Genomic DNA, 10,000 nt, shown 5'->3' with positions numbered 1-10,000 from the left:
CATGTGTGTGTGTGTTTGTGTGTCTGGTTACAGTGTGTGTGTGTCTGTTTACAGTGTGTGTATGTGTGTGTGTGTGTTTCTGGTTAAATTGTGTGTGTGTGTGTGTGTATGTCTATCTGGTAACAGTGTGTGTGTGTGTGTGTGTGTCTGGTTACAGTGTGTGTGTGTGTGTGTGGTTAGAGTGTGTGTGTGTATGTGTGTGTTTACAGTGTGTGTGACTGTGTGTGTGTGTCTGGTTACAGAGTGTTTGTGTGTGTGTGTGTGTGTTTCTGGTTACAGTGCGTGTGTGTGTGGGGGGGGCAGTCTGGTTGCAGTGTATGTGTGTGTGTGTGTTTGTGTCTGGTTACAGTGTGTGTGTATGTTTGTGTGTGTGTGTGTGTCTGGTTACAGTGTGTGTGTGTATGTCTTGTTACAGTTTGTGTGCGTGTGTGTGGTTAGAGTTTGTGTGTGTGTGTGTCAGGTTACAGTGTGTGTTAGTGTGCGTGTGTGTCTGGTTACAGAGTGTTGGTGTGTGTGTGTGTGTGTGTGTCTGGTTACTGTGTGTGTGTATGTCTGGTTACAGTGTGTGTGTGTGTGTGTGTGTGTGGTTAGAGTATGTGTGTGTATGTGTGTGTGTCTGGTTACAGTGTGTGTGATGGGTGTGTGTTTGTCTGCTTACAGAGTGTTGGTGTGTGTGTGTGTCTGGTTACAGTGTGAGTGTGTTTGTGTGTGTACCTGGTTTCAGTGTGTGTGTGTTTGTGTGTTTCTGTTTACAGTATGTCTGTGTATGTCTGGTTTCAGTGTGCGTGTGTGTGTGTGTGTGTCTGTCTGGTTACAGTGTGTGTGTGTATCTGGTTACGGTGTGTGCGAGTGTGTGTGTGTCTGGTTACAGTGATTGTGTGTGTGTGAGTGTCTGTTCAATGTGTGTGTGTGTGTGTCTGGCTACTGTGTGTGTGTGTGTGTGTCTGGTTACAGTGTGTGTCTGTGTGTGTGCATGTATGTGGATTCAGTGTGAGTGTGTGTATGTGTGTCTGGTTACAGTGTGTGTGAGTATATTTTGTCTGTCTGGTTACAGTGTGTTTTTGTGTATGTGTGTGTTTCTGGTGACAGTGTGTGTGTGTGTGTCTGTCTGTCTGGTTATAGTGTGTGTGTCTGGTTACAGTGTGTGTGTGTGTATGTGTGTCTGGTTACAGTGTGTGTGTGAATGTGTGTGTCTGGTTACAGTGTGTGTGTGTGTGTGTGGTTAAAGTGTGTGTGTGTGTGTATGTGTGTGTTTACAGTGTGTGTGAGTGTGTGTGTGTGTCTGGTTACAAGAGTGTTTGTGTGTGTGTGTGTGTGTCTGGTTACAGTGCGTGTGTGTGGGGGTGGGGTATCTGGTTGCAGTGTATGTGTGTGTGTGTTTGTGTCTGGTTACAGTGTGTGTGTATGTTTGTGTGTGTGTGTGTCTGGTTACAGTGTGTGTGTGTGACTGGTTACAGTGTGTGTGTGAGTGTTTTTTGTGTGTCTGGTTACGGTGTGTTTTTGTGTGTGTTTCTGGTTACAGTGTGTGTGTGTGTGTCTGTCTTCTGGTTACAGTGTGTGTGTGTCTGGTTACAGTGTGTGTGTGTGTATGTGTGTCTGGGTAAAGTGTGTGTGTGTGTGTGTGAGTGTGTGTGTCTGGTTACAGTGCATGTGTGTGCTTGTGTATGTGTGTGTGTGTCTGTTTACAGTGTGTGTGTGTCTGTTTACAGTGTGTGTATGTGTGTGTGTGTATGTGTGTGTGTGTGGTTAAGTTGTGTGTGTGTCTGTGTGACTGTATGTCTGGTTACAGTGTGTGTGTGTGTGTGTGTGTGTGTGCCTAATTACAGTGTGTGTGTGTGTGTATGTGTGTATCTGGTTACAGTGTGTGTGTTTGTGTGTGTGTGTCTGTTCACAGTGTGTGCGTGTGTGTTTGTGTGTGTGCATGGTTTCAGTGTGTGTGTGTTTGTTTGTTTCTGTTTACTGTGTATCTGTGTATGTCTGGTTACTGTGTGTGTGTGTGTGTGTGTGTCTTGTTTCATTGTGTGTGTCTGTGTGTGTGTGTCTGGTTACAGTGTGTGTGTGTGTGTGTGTGTGTGTGTGGTTACAGTTTATGTGTGTGTGTGTGTCTTGTGTGTGTGTCAGGCAACAGAGTGTGTGTGTCTGTCTGGTCACAGTGTATGTTTGTGTGTGTGTGTGTGTGTGTCTGGTTACAGTGTGTGTGTGTGTGTGTGTGTATGTCTTGTTACAGTTTGTGTGCGTGTGTGTGGTTAGAGTTTGTGTGTGTGTGTGTCAGGTTACAGTGTGTGTTAGTGTGCGTGTGTGTCTGGTTACAGAGTGTTGGTGTGTGTGTGTGTGTGTCTGGTTACTGTGTGTGTGTGTATGTCTGGTTACAGTGTGTGTGTGTGTGTGTGTGTGTGGTTAGAGTATGTGTGTGTATGTGTGTGTGTCTAGTTACAGTGTGTGTGATGGGTGTGTGTGTGTCTGCTTACAGAGTGTTGGTGTGTGTGTGTGTCTGGTTACAGTGTGAGTGTGTTTGTGTGTGTACCTGGTTTCAGTGTGTGTGTGTTTGTGTGTTTCTGTTTACAGTATGTCTGTGTATGTCTGGTTTCAGTGTGTGTGTGTGTGTGTGTGTGTGTGTGTGTGTGTCTGTCTGGTTACAGTGTGTGTGTGTATCTGGTTACGGTGTGTGCGAGTGTGTGTGTGTCTGGTTACAGTGATTGTGTGTGTGTGAGTGTCTGTTCAATGTGTGTGTGTGTGTCTGGCTACTGTGTGTGTGTGTGTATGTCTGGTTACAGTGTGTGTCTGTGTGTGTGCATGTATGTGGATTCAGTGTGAGTGTGTGTATGTGTGTCTGGTTACAGTGTGTGTGAGTATATTTTGTCTGTCTGGTTACAGTGTGTTTTTGTGTATGTGTGTGTTTCTGGTGACAGTGTGTGTGTGTGTCTGTCTGTCTGGTTATAGTGTGTGTGTCTGGTTACAGTGTGTGTGTGTGTATGTGTGTCTGGTTACAGTGTGTGTGTGAGTGTGTGTGTCTGGTTACAGTGTGTATGTGTGTGTGTGGTTAGAGTGTGTGTGTGTGTGTATGTGTGTATGTCTGTGTTTACAGTGTGTGTGAGTGTGTGTGTGTGTCTGGTTACAAGAGTGTTTGTGTGTGTGTGTGTGTGTCTGGTTACAGTGCGTGTGTGTGGGGGTGGGGTATCTGGTTGCAGTGTATGTGTGTGTGTGTTTGTGTCTGGTTACAGTGTGTGTGTATGTTTGTGTGTGTGTGTGTCTGGTTACAGTGTGTGTGTGTGTGACTGGTTACAGTGTGTGTGTGAGTGTTTTTTGTGTGTCTGGTTACGGTGTGTTTTTGTGTGTGTTTCTGGTTACAGTGTGTGTGTGTGTGTCTGTCTGGTTACAGTGTGTGTGTGTCTGGTTACAGTGTGTGTGTGTGTATGTGTGTCTGGGTACAGTGTGTGTGTGTGTGTGAGTGTGTGTGTCTGGTTACAGTGCATGTGTGTGCTTGTGTATGTGTGTGTGTGTCTGTTTACAGTGTGTGTGTGTCTGTTTACAGTGTGTGTATGTGTGTGTGTGTATGTGTGTGTGTGTGGTTAAGTTGTGTGTGTGTCTGTGTGTCTGTATGTCTGGTTACAGTGTGTGTGTGTGCCTAATTACAGTGTGTGTGTGTGTGTATGTGTGTATCTGGTTACAGTGTGTGCGTGTGTGTTTGTGTGTGTGCATGGTTTCAGTGTGTGTGTGTTTGTTTGTTTCTGTTTACTGTGTATCTGTGTATGTCTGGTTACTGTGTGTGTGTGTGTGTGTGTGTGTGTCTTGTTTCATTGTGTGTGTCTGTGTGTGTGTGTCTGGTTACTGTGTGTGTGTGTGTGTGTGTGTGTGTGTGTGTGTGTGGTTACAGTTTATGTGTGTGTGTGTGTCTGTGTGTGTGTCAGGTAACAGAGTGTGTGTGTCTGTCTGGTCACAGTGTATGTTTGTGTGTGTGTGTGTGTCTGGTTACAGTGTGTGTGTGTGTGTGTATGTCTTGTTACAGTGTGTGTGTGTGTGTGGTTAGAGTGTGTGTGTGTGTGTGTGAGTGTGTGTGTGTGTCAGGTTACAGTGTGTGTGAGTGTGCGTGTGTGTCTGGTTACAGAGTGTTGGTGTGTGTGTGTGTCTGGTTACAGTGTGTGTGTGTGTGTATGTCTGGTTACAGTGTGTGTGTGTGTGTGTGGTTAGAGTATGTGTGTGTATGTGTGTGTGTCTGGTTACAGTGTGTGTGATGGGTGTGTGTGTGTCTGCTTACAGAGTGTTGGTGTGTGTGTGTTTCTGGTTAAAGTGTGAGTGTGTTTGTGTGTGTGCCTGGATTCAGTGTGTGTGTGTTTGTGTGTTTCTGTTTACAGTATGTCTGTGTATGTCTGGTTACAGTGTGTGTGTGTGTGTCTGTCTGGTTACAGTGTGTGTGTGTATCTGGTTACGGTGTGTGCGAGTGTGTGTGTGTCTGGTTACAGTGATTGTGTGTGTGTGTGAGTGTCTGTTTAATGTGTGTGTATGTGTCTGGCTACTGTGTGTGTGTGTCTGGTTACAGTGTGTGTCTGTGTGTGTGCGTGTATGTGGATTCAGTGTGAGCGTGTGTATGTCTGCCTGGTTACAGTGTGTGTATTTTTTGTCTGTCTGGTTACGGTGTGTTTTTGTGTATGTGTGTGTTTCTGGTTACAGTTTGTGTGTGTGTGTGTCTGTCTGTCTGGTTATAGTGTGTGTGTGTGTCTGGTTATAGTGTGTGTGTGTGTCTGGTTACAGTGTGTGTGTGTATATGTGTGTCTGGTTACAGTGTGTGTGTGTGAGTGTTTGTGTCTGGTTACAGTGTGTGGGTGCATCTGGTTACAGTGCATGTGTGTGTGTCTAGTTAATGTGTGTGTCTGTGTGTGTGTGTGTCTGTTTACTGTGTGTATGTGTGTGTGTGCGTGCATGTCTGGTAACAGTGTGTGTGTGTGTATGTGGGTTTGTGTGTCTGGTTACAGTGTGTGTGTGTCTGTCTGGTCACAGTGTATGTGTGTGTGTGTGTCTGGTTACAGTGTGTGTGTGTGTCTAGTAACAGTGTGTGTCTCTTTGTGGGTGTGTGTGTCTGTTTACAGTGTGCGTGTGAGTGTGTGTGTGTGTGTGTGTGTGTGTGTGTCTTTGTGCCTGGTTACAGTGTGTGTGTGTGTGTGTGTCTGGTTACAGTTTGTGTGAATGTGTGTGTGTGTGTCTGTCTGGGTACAGTGTGTGTGTGTTTGTGTGTGGGTGTCTGGTTACAGTGTATTTGTGTGTGTGTGTGTCTTGTAACAGTGTGTGTGTGTGTGTGTCTGCATGTGTGTCTGTCTGGTTAAAGCGTATGTGTCTGTGTGTGTGTGTGTGTGTGTGTGTGTGTGTGTGTGTGTGTTTGTGTCTGTTTACTGTGTGTATGTGTCTGGTTAATGTGTGTGTGTATGTGTCTGTTTACTCTGTGTGTGTTTGTGTGTGTGTGTGTGGTTACTGTGTGTGTGTGTGTGCGTGTCTGGTTACAGTGTGTGTGTGTATGTGGGTTTGTGTGTCTGTTTACTGTGTGTGTGTGTGTGTGTGTGTGTGTGTGTGTGTGTACCTGGTTACAGTGTGTGTATATGTGTGTGTATCTGTCGTTGTGTCTGGTTACAGTCTGTCTGTGTGTGTGTGGGTGTCTGGTTACATTGTATGTGTGTGTGTGTCTGGTTACAGTGTGTGTGTTTGTGTGTTTGTGGTGTGTCTGGTTACTCTGTGTGTGTGTGTGTGTGTGTCTGGTTACAGTGTGTGTTTGTGTTTGTGTGTGTCTGGTTACAGTGTGTGTGTCTGTCTGGTTACAGTGTACGTGTGTGTGTATGTCTGGTTACTGTGTGTGTGTGTGTCTGGTTAAAGTGTGTGTGTGTGTGTGTGTTTGTGTGTGTGTATCTTTACTGTTTGTGTATGTGTCTGGTTACTGTGTGTGAGTGTGTGAGTGTGTGTCTGGTTACAGTGCGTGTGTGTCTGTCTTTCTGTCTGGTTACAGTGCGTGTGTGTGGGGGGGGCTTCTGGTTACAATGTTTGTGTGTGTGTTTGTGTCTGGTTACAGTGTATGTGTATGTTTGTGTGGGTGTGTGTGTGCATGTCTGGATACAGTGTATGTGTGTGTGTTTGCTTTCAGTGTGTGTGTATGTCTGGTAACAGTGTGTGTGTGGTGTGTGTCTGGTAACAGTGTGTGTGTGTGTGTGTGTCTGGTTACAGTGTGTGTGTCTGTAAGGTTACAGTGTATGTGTGTGTTTGTGTGTCTGGTTACAGTGTGTGTGTGTATGTGTGTGTGTGTTTACTGTGTGTGTGTCAGGTTACTGTGTGAGTGTGTGTGTGTGTGTCTGGTTACAGCGTGTGTCTGTGTGTGTGCGTGTGAGGGGTTACAGTGTGTGTGTGTGTGTGTCTGGTTACAGTGTGTGAGTGTTTTTTGTGTGTCTGGTTACGGTGTGTTGCTGTGTATATGGGTGTGTTTGTGTCTGTTTACTGTGTGTGTGTGTCTGGTTACTCTGTGTGTGCGTGTGTGTGTGTGTGTGTGTGTGTGTGTGTCTGGTTACTCTGTGTGTGTGTGTGTGTGTCTGTCTGTCTGGTTATAGTGTGTGTGTGTCTGGTGACTGTGTGTGTGTATGTGTGTCTGGTTACAGTGTGTGTGTGAGTGTGTGTGTCTGGTTACAATGTCTGTATGCGTCTGGTTACAGTGTTTGTGTGTGTGTGTGTGTGTGTCTGGTTACAGTGTGTGTGTGAGTGTGTCTGGTTAGAGTGTGTATGTGTGTGTGTGTGTCTGGTTATAGTTTGTGTGTGTTTGTGTGAGTGTCAGGTTAAGGTGTGTGTGTATGGGTGTGAGTGTCTGGTTACAGTGTGTGTGTGAGTGTGTGTGTGTCTGTCTGTCTCGTTACAGGGTGTGTGTGTGTGTGTGTGCGTGTGTGTGTGTGTCTGCTTACTGTGTGTGTGTGTGTCTGTGTGTCTGGTTACAGTATGTGTGTGTGAGTGTGTGTGTGTCTGGTTATGCTGTGTGTGTGTGTGTGTGTTTGGTTACAGTGTGTGTGCGTGTGTGCCTGGTTACAGTGTGTGTGTGTGTGTGAGTGTGTGTCTGGTTGCAGTGTGTGTGTGTGTCTATTTACAGTGTGCGTGTGTGTGTGTTTCCGGTTACATTGTGTCTCTGTGTGTGTGTATGTGTGTCTCTGGTTAAAGTGCCTGTAAGTGTGTGTGTGTGTGTGTCTGGTTACACAGTCAGTGTGTGTGTGCGCGCGCTTGACTGGTTGCAGTGTGTGTGTGTCTGTTTACAGTTTGTGTGTGTCTGGTTACAGTGTGTGTGTCCGCCTACAGTGTGTGTGTGTGTGTCTGGTTACTGTGGGTGTGTGTGCGTGTGTCTGGTTACAGTGTGTGTGTGTGTGTGTGTATGTCCGGTTACTGTGTGTGTGTGTTTGTGGGTGTCTAGATACAGTTTGCGTGTGTGTGTGTGTGTGTGTGTGTGTGTGTGTGTGTCTGATTACAGTGTGTGTGTGTGTCCGGTTACTGTGTATGTGTATGTCTAGTTACAGTGTGTGTGTGTGTGTCTTTTTACTGTATGTGTGTGTGTCTGTGTTTGGTTACAGTGTGTGTGTGTGTGTGTCTGGTTACAGTGTGTGTGAGTATGTGTGTGTGTGTCTGGTTACAGTGTGTTGGTTTATTGTGTGTGTGTATGTCTGGTTACAGTGTGTGTGTGTGTGTGTGTTTGTGTGTGTGTGTGTCTGGTTACCGTGTGTTTGTGTGTGTGTCTGGTTACAGTGTGTGTTTGTGTGTGTGTGTCTGGTTACAGTGTGTTTGTGTGTGTGTATGTGTCTGTCTGCTTACAGTCTCTGTGTGTGTCTGATCACAGTGTTTCTGTTTGTGTGTGTCTGTTTTCTCTATGTGTCTGCGTCTGGTTACTGTGTGTGTGTTTGTGTGTATGTGTGTGTGTGTCTGGTAACAGTGGGTGTGTGTTTGTGGGTGTGTGTGTCTGTTTACACTGTGTGTGTTTGTGTGTGTGTGTCTTTGTGCCTGGTTACAGTATGTGTGTGTGTGTGTGTGTGTGTGTGTCTTTGTGTGTCTGGTTACAGTGTGTGTGAATGTGTCTGTTTCTGTCTGTCTGGTTACAGTGTGTGTGTGTGTTTGTGTGTGGGTGTCTGGTCGAAGTGTAATATTGTGTGTGAGTGTCTGGTAACAGTGTGTGTGCGTGTGTCTCCGTGTGTGTCTGTGTGTGTCTGTCTGGTTGCAGCGTATGTTTCTGTGTGTGTGCGACTGGGTACTGTGTGTGTGTGTGTGTGTGTGTGGATAATTTGTGTGTGTGTGTGTCTATTTACTGTGTGTGTGTGTGTCTTTTTACTGTATGTGTGTGTGTGTGTGTGTGTGTGTGTGCGTGCGTGTCGGGTTACAGTGTGTGTGTGTGTGTGTGTGCATGCGTGTGTCTGATTCCAGTGTGTGTGTGTCTGGTTACAGTTTGTGTTTGTCTGTGTGTGTATGTGTGTGTGTGTGTGTGTCTGGTTACCATAAGTGTGTGTGTGTGTGTGTGTCTGGTTACAGTGTGTTTGTGTGTGTGTCTGTCTCTGGTTATAGTGTGTGTCTGTCTGTCTGTTTACAGTGTATGTGTGTGTGTGTGGTTACAGTGTGTGTGTTTGTGTGTATGTCTGGTTACAGTGTGTGTGTGTGTGTCTGGTTACAGTGTGTGTGTGGATAGAGTGTGTGTGTGTGTGTGTGTTTGTGTCTGGTTACAGTGTGTGTGAGTGTGTGTGTGTGTGTGTGTCTGGTTACAGTGTGTCGGTTTATTGTGTGTGTGTATGTCTGGTTACAGTGTGTGTGTGTGTATGTCTGGTTACAGTGTGTGTGTGTGTGTGTGTCTGGTTACAGTGTGTGTGTCTGTAAGGTTACAGTGTATGTGTGTGTTTGTGTGTCTGGTTACAGTGTGTGTGTGTATGTGTGTGTGTGTGTTTACTGTGTGTGTGTCAGGTTACTGTGTGAGTGTGTGTGTGTGTGTCTGGTTACAGCGTGTGTCTGTGTGTGTGCGTGTGAGTGGTTACAGTGTGTGTGTGTGTGTGTCTGGTTACAGTGTGTGAGTGTTTTTTTTGTGTGTCTGGTTACGGTGTGTTGCTGTGTATATGGGTGTGTTTGTGTCTGTTTACTGTTTGTGTGTGTCTGGTTACTCTGTGTGTGCGTGTGTGTGTGTGTGTGTGTCTGGTTACTCTGTGTGTGTGTGTGTGTGTGTGTGTGTGTGTCTGTCTGGTTATAGTGTGTGTGTGTCTGGTGACTGTGTGTGTGTATGTGTGTCTGGTTACAGTGTGTGTGTGAGTGTGTGTGTCTGGTTACAATGTCTGTATGCGTCTGGTTACAGTGTTTGTGTGTGTGTGTGTGTGTGTCTGGTTACAGTGTGTGTGTGAGTGTGTCTGGTTAGAGTGTGTATGTGTGTGTGTGTGTCTGGTTACAGTTTGTGTGTGTTTGTGTGAGTGTCAGGTTAAGGTGTGTGTGTATGGGTGTGAGTGTCTGGTTACAGTGTGTGTGTGAGTGTGTGTGTGTCTGTCTGTCTCGTTACAGGGTGTGTGTGTGTGTGTGCGTGTGTGTGTGTGTCTGCTTAATGTGTGTGTGTGTGTCTGTGTGTCTGGTTACAGTATGTGTGTGTGAGTGTGTGTGTGTCTGGTTATGCTGTGTGTGTGTGTGTGTTTGGTTACAGTGTGTGTGCGTGTGTGCCTGGTTACAGTGTGTGTGTGTGTGTGAGTGTGTGTCTGGTTGCAGTGTGTGTGTGTGTCTATTTACAGTGTGCGTGTGTGTGTGTTTCCGGTTACATTGTGTCTCTGTGTGTGTGTATGTGTGTCTCTGGTTAAAGTGCCTGTAAGTGTGTGTGTGTGTGTGTCTGGTTACACAGTCAGTGTGTGTGTGCGCGCGCTTGACTGGTTGCAGTGTGTGTGTGTCTGTTTACGGTTTGTGTGTGTCTGGTTACAGTGTGTGTGTCCGCCTACAGTGTGTGTGTGTGTGTCTGGTTACTGTGGGTGTGTGTGCGTGTGTC

The sequence above is a fragment of the Carcharodon carcharias genome, chromosome 7, assembly GCF_017639515.1.
Source record: "Carcharodon carcharias isolate sCarCar2 chromosome 7, sCarCar2.pri, whole genome shotgun sequence".
Taxonomy (NCBI): domain Eukaryota; kingdom Metazoa; phylum Chordata; class Chondrichthyes; order Lamniformes; family Lamnidae; genus Carcharodon; species Carcharodon carcharias.
Note: the sequence above shows the minus strand (reverse complement) of the source record.